The 15,454-nt window shown below is 39.4% G+C and overlaps 1 pseudogene; it reads left to right on the forward strand.

Annotated features, from left to right (window-relative positions):
* The first annotated feature begins 12,769 nt into the window (after positions 1-12,769).
* On the forward strand, positions 12,770-13,201 carry LOC147374408 (peptidyl-prolyl cis-trans isomerase A pseudogene; annotated as a pseudogene).
* The last annotated feature ends 2,253 nt before the right edge of the window (positions 13,202-15,454 follow it).

Below are 15,454 nucleotides of genomic sequence, written 5' to 3' on the forward strand. Positions count from 1 at the left end.
GAATTTTAAATTTACATATATGTACATATTAGACACATAGATAGCTTCTATTGAATAAAAGATCTTATAAAGTACATTCTCAAAAAAAAATACATTCTCAAAACTTCCCTGGTGTTTCAGTGGCTAAGACTTCATGATCCCAATGGAGAGGGCCTGGGTTTGATCCCTGGTCAGGGAACTAGATCCCACATGCTGCAACTAAAGATCCAGCATGCTTCAAAGAAGATCTAAGATCCCATGTGTCATGGCACAGCCAAATAAATAAATAACTACTAAAAAAAAATACATTCTCAAATCCCTATTCATTTAGTAATCAAGTATTTTAATCAAGTTTGTCTTTTTGTAAACTCAGTATGCAGGACTTCCCTAGTGATCCAGTGGTTAAGTGGTTAAGTGAAAGCTGTGCTTTCACTGCAAGGGGTGCAGGTTCAATCCCTGGTTGGGAGATTAAAATCCTGTGTGCCGCAGGGCAAAGCCAAAACAATTTGCATTTACATGTTATATATTTTTAAATGTTTAGCTTTGGGGGGGGCCATACACCATGTGGCATGTGGAATCTTAGTCTTCTGACGAGAGATCAGCCCATGCCCCCTACAGAGGAAGCATGGAGTCTTAACCACTGAACTTCCAGGAAAGTCTCTTAAATATTTTTAAATTTGAATTTTCCTTCCCAAAACAAAATATTATTTGGTAAGAAAAAAAAAAAATGACTGTCCTCTCTTTGGCTCTCAGACTGTAGGACACTATTCAGTCCTAAATAAATATCATTTTTGAAATATTTTTGGTTGTTTATCAGTTCAGTTCAATCGATTCAACTCTTTGTGACCCCGTGGACTGCAGCACACCAGGCTTCCCTGTCCATCACCAATTTCTGGGGCTTTCTCAAACTCATGTCCATCGAGTCACTGATACCATCCAAGCATCTTCTCCTCTGTTGTCCCCTTCTCCTCCTGCCTTCAATCTTTCCCAGCATCAGGGTCTTTTCTAAGGAGTCAGTTCTTCCCATCAGGTGGCCAAAGTATTGGAGTTTCAGCTTCAGCCTCAGTCCTTCCAATGAATATTTAGCACTGATTTCCTTTAGAGTTGACTGGTTGGATCTTCTTGCAGTCGAAGGGACTCTCAAGAGTCTTCTCCAACACCACAGTTCAAAAGCATCAATTCTTTGGTGCTAAGCTTTCTTTCTGGTCTAACTCTCACATCCATACATGACTACTGGAAAAACCATAGCTTTGACTAGATGGATCTTTGTTGGCAAAGTAATGTCTCTGTTTTTTAATATGCTGTCTAGGTTGGTCACAGCTTTTCTTCCAAGGAGTAAACATCTTTTAATTTCATGGCTGCAGTCACCATCTGCAGTGATTTTGGAGCCCAAGAAAATAAAGTCACTGTTTCCATTGTTTCCCCATCTATTTACCATAAAGTGATGGGACCAGATACCATGATTTTCATTTTTTGAATGTTGAGTTTTAAGCCAGCTTTTTCACTCTCTTCATTCACTTTCATCAAGAAGCTCTTTATTTCCTTTTTGTTTTTGGTTGTTTATATAACAAAATAATATTCAGAAAAAAAGTTCTCAAAATAGCCAGTAAATAGTTAACCCTTGAACAATATAGGTTTCAACTGCTTGAGTCCACTTATACACATACTTTTTTCAATTAATATATTACTTCAAACTGCTTTCCAAACCATCACATCACTGACTTGGGTTGGCCAAGCTAAAACAATTTTTAAAGTACATATAACCTAGAGGGGTGGCATGGGTAGTGCTGGGAGGAAGATTCAAGAGGGAGGGGATATATGTATACTTATGGCTGATTCACATTGTTCTATGGCAGAAACCAACACAACATTGTAAAGCAATTAACATCCAATGAAAAATAAATTTTAAAATAATAATACTGCAAGGACAACAACAACAAAAAAACACATGTACATCATAGGCTATCTCCCTCCAGACCAACAAATATGTTACTATTCTATACTTCCCTCCATTCAAATTGCAATAGCCCTCTTGCCAAAAAAATATGGATATAGATGTAGATAAAGAGAGAAAGATTACTAAAAAAAGTACTCACACATCATTAATACAAAATTACAAACACATAGCAAATTTTATTTAAAACACTTTAGAGTGCTTTTAAATACAGTTTCAAAAGAAGGGAATACGTGTATGTATTCTATTCTACTGGGGCTTCCCAGGCGGCGCTAATGGTAAGAACCGCCTGTCAATGCAGAAGACCTAAGAGACACAGATTCGATCCCTAGATAGGGAAGATCCCCTGGAGGAGGGCATGGCAACCCACTCCAATATTCTTGCCTGGAGAATCCCATGGACAGAGGAGCCTGGCGGGCTACATCCATGGGGTCACAGAGTCAGACACGACTGAAGTGATTTGGCACGCACTCGCACATTCTATTCTATTAAGCTCTAATGCTTCAGAGAACCACAAAATGCTCATTTCATCACCTGAGCTCCTACTGATCATAGAGGTGGCATAAGAAGCCATGACTAGGAGAATAAAACAATGAATCTCTGTGACCAGCTACAGCAAACCCAGATCACAGGCACTGACTGGTAGCCTGTGCTCAAAACAGAGCCAGTAATCAGAAGAGCCATCATGAGTTATGGAGCACACACAACCAGAGTTCAAAGCAAGTCTTGAATCACATAAAAAACAGAGGCCAAAGTAAGGCACGGAATCAAGAATCAAGACAAGAATTCAGAATCATACATATGGAGCACCACACTGTCCACTGGTCATTTGAGTGGATCTAGTTGCAGCAAGAATAGTATGTGTTAACAGCAGGTAGATGAGTTCCAGCCTTCCCTTCCATACCAGCAGCCTCCCAGAGACTGGTAACAAAACATGCCACTCATTTTTCCCACTATGCATTAGTTGGGCTTCAGGAGGAAAGCCAGACTAATTATAGACTAAATAAAGAACTTCCATTTTCTCTTTGCGTCTGAACTGTAGTGTGAGTTAAACTTCTACCCTGTTACATTAGCTATTGGCTGGACTTCAAGCGGAATTAAAGGGCAAAGCAAATGTGAAATTACGCTGGGAATGTCCAGCTAGTCAGAGAAGTAATAGGAGACAAAATTAAAAGAAAAGAACACACATTGTTTCCTTTTTACAACTTTATTAACATATAATTCACATACTGTACAATTCACCTATTTAAAGTATATAATTTAATGGCTTTTAGTATATTAACAAACTTGTATATCTATTACCACAATCAATTTTAGAACGTTTCATTATACCAAAAAGAAACCCCACCCCTGGGCAACCACTAATCGACTTCCTATCTGTAGAGAATTGCCTACGTGGAAATTCCACACAGAATCGCACAATGTGTGGTCCTTTATGCCTGGCTTCTTTCACTCAGCCTCTTTTCAAGGTTATCCATTCTGTAGCATGTATCACTACTTTATTCCTATTAATTGCTGAATAACATTCCACATTTTATTTATCTATTCATTAGTTAATGATTATTTAGTTTTTTTTTCTACTTTTTGGCTATTCTGAATAATACTGCAAAGAACATTCATGTACCAGCATAAGCTCCAGTGTGGACATATATTTTCATTTCTCTTCTGTACACCTAGAAGTGGAATTGTTTAATCACATGGTAACTCTATGTTTAACTATTTGACAAACTGCCAGACTGTTTTCCAAAGCAGCTGTACCATTTTTCATTCCCACGGCAGTACAGAAGGGTTCCAGTTTCTCTATACTCTTGTCAGTAGCTGCTTTTATTAATATCTGTCTTCTTCATTGTAACATTCTATCCCCTATATTAAATCTTAAACAGACCTTTTGGATCTTTGGGTCTGGTAACTGAACCAGCTCCCTGGTTAGAGGAGCCCACTTACAAAAGGTAAAAGGCTGAACACACATATGCCAATGAGCAAGCAGGAAAGAAAAGGCCAATGTCAGGGCACCCAGTCCCTTCTGAGTATAAACACAAAGGAGGACTTCCCTGGTGGTCCAATGGTTAAAAATATGCCTGCCTATGCAGGGGTCACAGGTTCCATCCCTGGTCCAGGAAGATTCCACATGCCTCGGAGCAACTAGGCCTCTCTGCCACAACTACTGAGCCCACACTCTAGAGCCTGTCAGAGCTGGCGACAAGAGAAGCCACTGCAATGAGAAGCCCGTGCACCGCAACTAGAGAGTAGCCCCTGCTCACCCAAACTAGAGAAAGCCCATGCACAGCAATGAGGACCCATCACAGCAATGAGGACTGAGCACAGCCAAAAAAAAAAAAACACAAGGCCTGGCATTGACACTGCTTCTAACTGAACTTATTCAAGGCATGGCAAGGGCAGGATATGTAGGTAAGATATGAACAAAGGTTGAAACATCATTTGAAAATTAACTGGGTGGGGGAACATGGAGCCAAAGTTATCTTCTCTCCTCCACTCTCACTTGGATTTTTCCACCAGACAGTACACATTGAGTACATATTTGGGAGTTCTTCTCCACCTTTAAAGTTATATGATTCCATGATTTTTTTCCTGAAGTACAATTTAAACTGAATGCACTATGTATCTCTTTTATAAACAGAAGCCTTAATCTTAAGGCTCAGTTGAAATGCTTTTCATGTTTATTTAAAAACATTTTTACCTTTGATGATCCTGAATCTTGTTATAGTAACTTGAGCATTAGTATTTCCTGGAAGTCACTAAAAGTTCCTGAAAGTTAACCCAAGAGAAAAAGGTGAATATGGTTAAAAGGGAAAAACTAAGAAGCACATAGATTACTTATTTAGCTAGCAAGAGAACTGTGTTCTTTCATCCCTGAGAATCTTGCTTCCAATATAATGACCAATGATTTCCAATATAATGATCACATCTGAAAATACAGGAAAAAAATTATAAGGATGGAGGATTCAAAATAAGGAGGACTGATTCCAAATACAATACTAACTGGTCAAATAAGAAGATATTATTATTAGAAGAGAGTGTTACACATGTTCTTCCTTACTTAATGTGGAAGGAAATCACAATGAATATGTGGCTAAGAAGGCACCTTCTGGGCCCTAGCGTTACTGGTTCTTCAAGTCAACAGAAATTTGTTGTGTATCTGCTATGAGCCTGAAACTCTGCTAGCTTTGCCAAAATAAATAAGACAGAGTCTCCGCTGGCAAAAAGCAGCAGAGGGCTTGGCCTCTGCCACACAGATGCAAACACGTTATTCAGCTGCAGTACCCTGGGACCATCCTACAGCTTTGACAGGAAAGACACAGAGTGGAAATTCTGAAGAAGGGTGATTTACAGTAACCTCAGCTACAGTGAGAGGCGAACAGGATACGGATGGCAAAGGAGCAGGGGACATGCCAGTGAACTCAGCCTCATCAATAACACGAAGGATTTCACCAAGCAGAGACAGGCAGAGGACGTTCGTGAAAATACTAGTGGGAGAGCAAATGTCTGGAGATTTATAAGGTGTACCCACATACAACTGCCAATAGTCAATCACTTTCTGGTCTACAGACATAGTATCCTCATATGGTTTCAACTAACACAAAATAATCCCCACTGGTGTGTTGGGTGAATGTTTAGGAGAACTAGTTACGAAAGTAGTTGGGGTCAGAGTAGAAAGGCCTTGAATTGCCTTCTAAGTTTCAACTTTGTCCCACATGTGATGGAGGCAGTCAATTCACAAAAAGAACTCTAAACAAATGGTCAATAAATTTATTTTTAAATATTTAAAGAATTTTGGATTTAAAAGAAAACTATGTATCATTTTCAGTACCACAAATTTAAAAAAGTTAATAATATTCAGTGCTAATAAGGTCTCAAGGAAAACAGGATGCTCCCACACACTGCTGTATGTGTAAACTGGAATAATATTTCTGGAAGGCAATCAGAATACCCTTTGACCAAGCATTTCACTCGTAGAACTTTATCTTAGAGAAACAGTCAAGGGTATTAACTGAAACAAGAAAAAACGTTTTGCCACCAGGATATACTTAATGTCCAACAACAGCAAGTTGGTTAAATGAATCATGAATCAGCCTTATAAGTGAACAGTATACAACTACTTTAAATATTCAGAGGAACATGGAAATGCTCACAAAATTTCTATTATATGAAAAAATTAGGATATAAAATGTTATATGTATCAGACCTCTTAAGAGCTAGGTTAAGACTAAATTAGTTTCAGAGCTGCTATTTAGCCATATGACCTTGAACATGTAACCTGTCCTCTCTGCAGCTCAGTTTCATCATCTGTAAACTCGAAATTATACCAGTATATAATATACATAAAGCACTTTGAAATCTGCCTGGCACACAGTAAGCACTATCCGAAGCTAGTTATTGCTAATATCTAAGAGTCAGTTATTGTTAGTATCTAAGAGTTAGTTATTATTAACATCATTAGTGCTCATTGCCAGGAAATTAATTCAACTTTTAAACTAATTTAAGAAGTAAAGGTGGGAAGACAAACCACGGGGCAAGAACCACACCCAACACACCCTGCAGAGCTGTTCCTGTGAAGTCATCACGGCAGCTGCCAAGCACTGACCCCATGGCTTGCACTGCCAAGTCTTCAGATGCCGGACACTGCACACTGCCCCAGAACAGCTGTCTCTGCTGCCACTGGAAACCGGATGCAGCTGCCATCACTGCTGTGCCCTGGCCAGAACGGATTCTGCGTCATCCCTGCTGCTTTGAGTCACCAGGTCCTGAATCAAAGCCTAGAGGATGCATCTGCTTGGCTGCACCAAGTCCTCAGTTCCCAGCTGTAAGGGAGATTGAGCAAAGGAGCATTTTGTCATATAGAAAAGGCAGATTCTACTTTGTAAGTCAGGGGATTCAATACACTTAGCAAATTTTTACACTGGGAAACAAAAGAAAGCTGTAAACAATCCTTTTAGGGTTTGAAAAACACAGATATAAACTGAACATACATTTACAATATAGAAACAACTAAAAGGAAATACATATATATTAATATATCTCAAAGTATTAATGACCATGTAGCTGATTTGAATTTTTTATTTTCTGACTCTGTAACTTTCCAAATCTTCTATGACACAGAAAAGATCTTTTTTCTTTTCAAGCAAGATTAGGCAATATTTGATCTCTATTTTTGAAAGAGAATTGAGCCTCAGATCTGGCCATGGGCTGGGAAGTGGGAACTAGGTCAGGTGGCCACTGTCGGCCTAGAGCAGGGCCTTGTTTATCAAAGTACAGTCAATACAGCAGCACCATCAGCTTGATTCAGAAGCATATTAGAAATGCAGAATTTCAGGTCCCCACCCTGATCTACTGAAAGCAAAGAAGAGGATGGTTAAAATGATATTCTAAAAGTATAAGTAGCAAGACTTGACACCTGACAATGTGAAAAAAAAAAAGAGTCACAAATGATTACAATACTTGGAAACAGTTACAAACTTGGAAGAATGTAGAGTCATTAACAGAAATGGATTACTGGAATAGGAAAGAGTTTCAAAGGAAAAAGGTAAAAGTGATTTTAGATATGAGAGGTTTGAGGACTTGAAAGATGGCCAGATGGATGTAACCATCCTGGACAATGTAGAACTGGGAGCCAATAAGAAATGTCAAGATTGGGGACTTCTCTATGGTCCAATGGCTAGGACTCTGAACTTCCAATGCAGGGGGCCCAGGTTCTATCCCTGGTCAGGGAACTAGATCCCACATGCCGTGACTAAAGATCCCGTGTGCCACAACTGGGACCCAGCACAGCCAAATAAATACACAAACAAATTTTTAAAAAAAAGAAAAGAAAAGAAATGTCAAGATTGGACTTCCATATTTGAGAGCAATCTAAAAAAGGAGGTAACAGAAGCCATAAAAATAGATAAGAGCATGCCAAGCAAGAAAAGAAATCCAAGCAAGAGTCTTTGTTAATATCTGTATCTTGGAAATAGGAGAGAAACAGAAGTCAGAAAATGGATGGCCAAAATTAAGATCATTGGGAAATTACAGAGCCAAAGAAAACAAAGGACATCAGGATGGAGGGGACACATGTACACCTATGGCTGATTCATACTGATGTATGGCAAAAACCATCACAATACTATAAAGTAATTATCCTTCAATTAAAATAAATAAATATTTTTTTAAAAAAGAAAAAAAATGAACAGGTTAAAAAAAAAAGAAAACAAAGGGCAGATGTTTCATTATAATTCAATTCTTCTCTCCTTTTATGACAAATTAGGAGTGGTTTACATAGTTATACTTACATTAGACTTGACAGTGATAGATTAAAGGAGATCTTAATTCTTGAGACATAGAATGTCCAAAATACTTGGAAAAGAACACTGATGCTTTGGATGTTATAGTCATAGGTCATATCATCAGGAGATATTCAAAGCTTCTGTGTCATTTTTAAAAAGTTTTTAATGAAAACTTTGTAATTTTTCAAGTAAGTGCTGCAAATCAAGTAAGACCATGACTCATCTTTGTTTGATTCATCCATTCATTGAGCAAATATTTATTGAGCACTTACTAAGAGCCAGGCACTCTTCTGGGTTTCGAGGATACAGCAGTTAACAAAATAGGCAAAAAAACCCTTTGCACTCCTGGGACTTACAAGGAGGGGAAGATAGATAATAAACAAAAGAAATAAGTAAACATATTGTTATGTTATTCAGTAATAACTGTTAGAAAAGTAAGGAACATAGGAGTGGGGTGAGAATTGGAATTTTAAGAGATGACAAGGAAGTTGCCACTAAGGTGAACAGACCTGAAGGAGGTGAGGAAACCACTCCTGTAGATACCTGAGGGAAGCATCTTTCAGGTCAAGGCTGAAGTGGATCTGGGGGTCAAGAAGGACTGAGGCAGGAAAAGAAGACTGAGGAGTAAAGGCCATCGGATGTTTCTGAACATATAAGTGGCATTATTTGACTTGGATGTTAACAGAATCGTTTAACTGCTATTTTATGAACAGATTGAAGCTGGAAAACCAGATAGGTGGCTATTGTGAATACCGAGGCAAGAATAATGGTGACTCAGACCAGGTACCTTTGACAGTTTTCTCTTTTCAAATAACTACCTTTTCTGTTTTTCTTCTAGTATGATGCAAGAGGGTGGAGAGATTGTGTGCATAGAAGGGAAAGGAGTACAGAACTCCCAATTATTCTAGTTATATAATTCCATATATTATATAGTTATAGTATATGGAATATAGTTACATAATTATAGTTATATAATAGTTATATATATATATATATATATATATATATAAAACATATAGTTATATAATTCCACCAGGGCTTCCCTGGTGGCTCAGTGGTAAAGAATCCACCTGCCGATGCAGGAGACATGGGTTCGTCCCTGGTCTGGGAAGATTCCACATGCCACAGAGCAACTAAGCCCGAGTGCAACAACTGTTGAGCCTGTGCTCCAGAGCCTGGGCGCCAACGATGGAGCCCGTGTGCCACAGCCACTGAGACCTGCACGCCCTGGAGTCTGCGCGTCACAACACGGGAGCCACCATGATGGGAAGCTGTACATGTGCGGCAACTAGAGCGTGCCCCTGCTCGCTACAGCGAGAGAAAAACCGGAACACCAGTGAAGACCCAGCACAGCCAGAAACAAATGATTAAATGTTAGGTAGTTAGAATAGGAAAAAGGAGTCCAACATGGTGCTGGCTAAAAGACAAAGAAAGGGAAAAATCCGCGAAAAACAGAGCAAAAGAAAATCCACAGACCTGAGTAGGAACCTCAGGTGAAACAAACACGCCCCCTTCCTGGCTGGGCCTAATTTGCATTGGACAGGCTCGAGGGGAGGAAACAAAACCTATAAAAAGAAGGAGCCAAGGCGGTTTGAGTCCTCTCCTCTGGGGTCGGCCCTCACGGGGTCGGCCAGCCCTCACGCCTCCAGGGTGTACTGTTCTTTGCTTACTGAATAAAACTCTGAGCCATAACCGAGCTATATACACTGGTCTGCAGTTTCAAATCTTTGTTGCAGCAAGACAGAACCAAGGAAACTACACACTTTCCCAATATTAAATAAATAAATAAAATTTTTTAAATTATATAATTTCACATTTATCTTCAGCCACACAGAACAAAATGTATATACAATTTAAACATTTAAATTTAACTTAAACATGTAATATGTTTAAATAAGTAAATCTTTTAAATTATTACAATTTCAAGGAAATGTTTTAAAAAATAAAACTAAACCAAAAACCATTATCATCACTCTGTCAATAAATTTATATTTAGGCCAAGGTAGTAATAACGCTGGGCATTATGCCAGGGATTAACAATGCAAAATGCTGGGCTGGATGAAGCACAAGCTGGAATCAAGATTGCCAGAGGAAATATCAATAACCTCAGATTTGCAGATGATACTACCCAAAGTGAAAAGGAATTAAAAAGCCTCTTGATGAAAGTGAACAAAGAAAGTGAAAAAGCTGGCTTAAAACTCAACATTCAAAAAACTAAATCATGGTATCCAGTCCCATCACTTCATGGCAAATAGATGGGAAAACAACGGAAACAGTGACAGACTTGATTTTCTTGGGCTTCAAAATCACTGCAGATGGTGACAGTAGCCATGAAATTAAAAGAAATGCTTGCTCATTGGAAGAAAAGCTATGACCAACCTAGACAGCATATTAAAAAGCAAAGACATTACTTTGCCAACAAAGGTCTGTCTAGTCAAAGCTATGGTTTTTCCACTAGTCATGTATGGATGTGAGAGTTGGACCATAAAGAAAGCTGAGTGCTGAAGAATTGATTCTTTCGAACTGTGGTGTTGGAGAAGACTCTTGAGTGTCCCATGGACTGCAAGGAGATCCAATCAGTCCATCATAAAGGAGATCAGTTCTGAATATTCACTGGAAGGACTGATGCTGAAGCTGAAGTTCCAATACTTTAGCCACTTGATGTGAAGAACTGACTCATTTGAAAAGACCCCGATGCTGGGAAAGATTGAAGGCAGAAGGAGAAGCAGATGACAGAGGATGAGATGGTTGGATGGTATCACTGACTCAATGGACATGAGATTGAGCATAGTTTGGGAATTGGTGATGGACAGGGAACCCTGGTGTTCATAGGGTTGCAAAGAGTTGGACACAACTGAGCAACTAAACTGAAGTGAATAATAAAAGAACTTGACAAGTTATTTTAAAGACATGAGAAATATTTTTGAAATGTAGAGTCACTAAATAATGACTAGTTCTAAAAGATGTCATTTTAAAGTTTCCACTCTGTAATGCTGTAATTAAAAGCGAAATGAACATGAGATCTAGAGAGTACACACAAAGACCTGGGTCACCTCAGGACACACAATTTGCCTCTTCTACAGATCTAAGCCCAAAGGCTTCATTTATTTGCTAAAGATTAAAAGGATAAAGTGATTTTTTTTTCTTGCTTTAAAATAAAAAGGCAACTAAGTCAAGTCAAACATTGACTCAGAAGGAGAAGAGCTGTGGACACTTAGTATTATCCTAGATGTGTGGAGTGGTTATTGTTTACAAAGCACTCTCACTACCATTACCTCATTTGATCCTCACAATAGACCCATTAGTAACATTGTTCTTAATTTACAAATAAAGAAACCCAGTCTAGGAGAGTTCAGGGGACTGGTCCCAGAGTATGCAACTAATTGGCAGTACTAGAGCTGGGATTCTTTACCATCTGAATCAAGAAAAAGAAACGCAAGAAGGCAAAGTTGTTATCTGAGGAGTCTTTACAAATAGCATAATAATGAAGAGAAGCGAAAAGCAAGAGAGAGAAAGGTACATCAATTAAAATGCAAAGTTCCAAAAAATAGCTAGAAGAGACAAGAAGGTCTTCTTCAGTGAATAATGGTTAATAATAGAAGAAAACAATAAAAAAGTGAAAGACTAGAGATCTCTTCAGGAAAACTGGAAACATCAAGTGAGCATTTCACGCAAAGATGGACACAATAAAGGACAAAAATGGTAGAGACCTAGTAGACACTGAAGAGATCAAGAAGAGATGGAAAGAATACATGGAAGAACTGTAGAAAAAAAGATCTTCATGAATAGGATTATTACAATGGTGTGGTTAGTCTCCAAGAGCCAGACATTCTGGAGTGTGAAGTCAAGTGGGCCTTAAGAAGCACTGCTGTTAATAAAACTAGTGGATGCAATGAAATTCCAGGAGAACTATTCAAATCCCTAAAGGATGATGCCATCAAGGTTTTGCATTCATTATATCAGCAAATCTGGAAGACCCAGCAGTGGCCACAGCGCTGGAAAAGGTCAATCCTCATTCCAATTCCCAAGAAGGGCAGTGCGAAAGAATGTGCTAACCATCAGACAATTGCACTGATCTCCCATGCTAGTAAGATCATGCTTAAAATTTTGTATGCTAGGCTTCAGCATTATATGAACCAAACTTCCAAATGTTCAAGCTGTGTTTAGAAAAGAAAGAAGAACTAGAGATCAAATTGCCAACATTTTCTGGATTAGAGAAAGCAAGGGAATTTCAAAAACATCTACCTCTGTTTCATCGACTACACTAAAGCCTTTGACTGCTTGGATCACGACAAACTGTGGAAAGTTCTTAGAGAGATGGGAATAGCAGACCATCTTACTTGTCTCCTGAGAAACCTGAATGTGGGTCAAGAAGCAACAGTTGGGCCTTTCAGATGCCGCCACCCCAGAGCCTCCCGTGCTGTCTAGCCATGGTCAACCCCACAGTGTTCTTTGACATCGCTGTTGATGGTGAGCCCTTGGGCTGCGTCTCTTTCAAGCTGTTTGCAAAGTTCCAAAGACAGCAGAAGACTTCCATGCTCTGAGCACTGGGAAGAAAGGATTTGGTTATAAAGGTTTCTGCTTTCACAGAATAATTCCGGGATTTATGTGCCAGGGTGGTGACTCCGCATGCCATAATGGTACTGGTGGCAAGCCCATCTATGGCGAGAAATTTGATGATGAGAATTTCATTCTGAAGCATACAGGTCCTGGCATCTTGTCCACGGCAAATGCTGGCCCCAACACAAACAGTTCCCAGTTTTTCATCTGCACTGCCAAGACTGAGTGGTTGGATGGCAAGCATGTGGTCTTGGGCAAGATGAAAGAGGGCATGGATATTATGGAAACCATGGAGCGCTCTGGGTCCAGGAATGGCAAGACCAGCAGGAAAATCACCATTACTGACTGTGGACAAATCTAATAAATTTTACTTGTGTTTTACTTAACCACCAGACCATTCCTTCTGTAGCCCAGGAGAGCACCCCTTCACCCCCATCTGCTCCAAATATCCTATAATCTTTGTGCTTTTGCTATAGTTCTTTGGGTTCTATATTTTCCTTATCTCCCTCCAAGTTTAGCTGGATTGCAAAGTTAAATTTATGATTATGAAATAAAAACTAAACAATTAAAAAAAAAAGAAGAAGCAACAGTTAGAACCCTGTATGGAACAACTGATTGGTTCAAGATCGAGAAAGGAGTATGACAGGGCTATCTGCTGTCATTCTGTTTGTTTAACGTATATGCTGAGCACATCATGAGAAATGTTGGGCTGGATGAGTTATGAGCTGGAATCAAGATAGGAGAGAGAATCATCAACAACCTCAGATATCCAGGTGATATCACTTTAAATGGCAGAAAGTGAAGAGGAACTAAAGAGCCTCTTGATGAGGGTGAAGGAGGAGAGTGAAAGAGCCAGCTTAAGACTAAATACTAAAAAAAATAAGATCACGGCATCCGCCCCCATTACTGCATGGCAAATAGAAGGGGAAAAGGTGGAAGCAGTGACAGATTTCTTCTTGGGCTCCAAAATCACTGTGGATGGTGACTGCAGCCATGAAATCAGAAGACAAATGATCCTTGGCAGGAAAGTGATGACAAACCTAGACAGTATGTTGAAGAGCAGAGACATTACTCTGCCAGCAAAGGTTCATAAAATCAAGGCTATGGTCTTCCAAGTGGTCACATACAGCTGTGAGAGACAGACTGTAAAGAAGTCAGAATGCCAAAGAATTGATGTCTTCGTACTGTTGTGCTGGAGAAGGCTTCTGAAAGTCCTATGGACAGCAAGGAGATAAAACCAGTCAATCTTAATGGAGATCAACCCTGAATATTCACTGGAAGGACTGATCCTGAAGCTGAAGCTCCATTATTTTGGTCTCTGATGCACACAGAAGAGTCATTGGAAAAGTCCCTGATGCTGGAAAAGATCGAGGGCATCAGAGGATGAAATGGCTGGATGGTATCACAAATGCAATGAACGTGAACTTGGGCAAATTCTGGGAGATAGTGAAGGACAGTGACACCTGGCATGCTGCAGTCCATGGGGTCGCAAAGAGTTGGACATGACTGGGTGACTGAACAACAACAGAGCTGGGAACGGAACCCTCACTTCCTAGCTCTTTCTAATTCACCAACTTGTGTTTTCTCCTGATATAAAATTGGGAAAGAGAATGTTTTCCCTGTGCAAGAATTATCAGGTCAACAAAACCAAAGGTGCAGAGCAGTATCTATGGAGAAGTACCAGTTTGGGAATAATTGCCTTATGATAGATTTTATTGTGGGGACACGATTTGAGGTTAGAGAAGCCAAGGAACAGAGGTTTGTTAAGTCAAACACTGGTTCTTTAAAGATTCAGGGGCTGGATGCCATTTAGGCATAACACGGTCTTCTCCCCACACCCACCCCCTTTTATAGTTGGCTTGCTCTTCTAGTCTGCTCTTTGGCACCTCCACCAGAGGGCAGGCAGAGCAGGAAGAAGAGCATTGGTAACCTGCTTGATCAAAGAGTTGGAAGAAGAAAACTTAAGACCACTACCTCAACTTAGAGTTTTGGAGTCTTTCTAGATTTCAGTTATGAATGGAAACTTTGCCACCACAGAATAAACAATGCAGCAAAATGATCAGAACTGGAGACTAGGAATGCATTGCGTGCAGTCGCTTCAGTCATGTCTGACTCTTTGCAACCCCATGGACTGTAGCTCACCAGGCTCCTTTGTCCATGGGATTCTCCAGGCAAGAATGCTGGAGTGGGTTGCTATGCCTTCCTCCAGGGGATCTTGCTGATCCAGGGAATGAACCCACGGCTTTTATGTCTCCTGCATTGGCAGTCAAATTCTACCACCTATGTTTCTCTATATTTTCACTCTGATTTTTCTGAATGATCAATATAAAGTGTTAAATCATTAAAAATATAACAAAAAAATGTGTACAAATAGACAGGCAATAAACAAGAATAGAAAATTCACAAAAGGAATTCAACTGGCAATGAATATCAGAAAATATTCCATTCCATTCCATTCCATTAAAGAAATACACAATTAAAGTAAGAAACTGCCACCTTTCTTCTGTCAAGTTAATGAATATTAAAAATTATAATTATGTGCAAGGGTATGGTGAGACAGGCATTTTCATATATGATTAGTACAAATGAAAAGTTGGTACCATCTTTCTGGAGAGAAATCTAACCATATAGAGAGATTAATCTGACAGAAGAAAATCAGAGAAATTTCCTACTACTCAAG

This window comes from Bos grunniens, chromosome 4 (assembly GCF_055505025.1).
Source record: "Bos grunniens cultivar Pamir isolate PY7600 chromosome 4, Bosgru_T2T1.0, whole genome shotgun sequence".
Classification (NCBI taxonomy): Eukaryota; Metazoa; Chordata; class Mammalia; order Artiodactyla; family Bovidae; genus Bos; species Bos grunniens.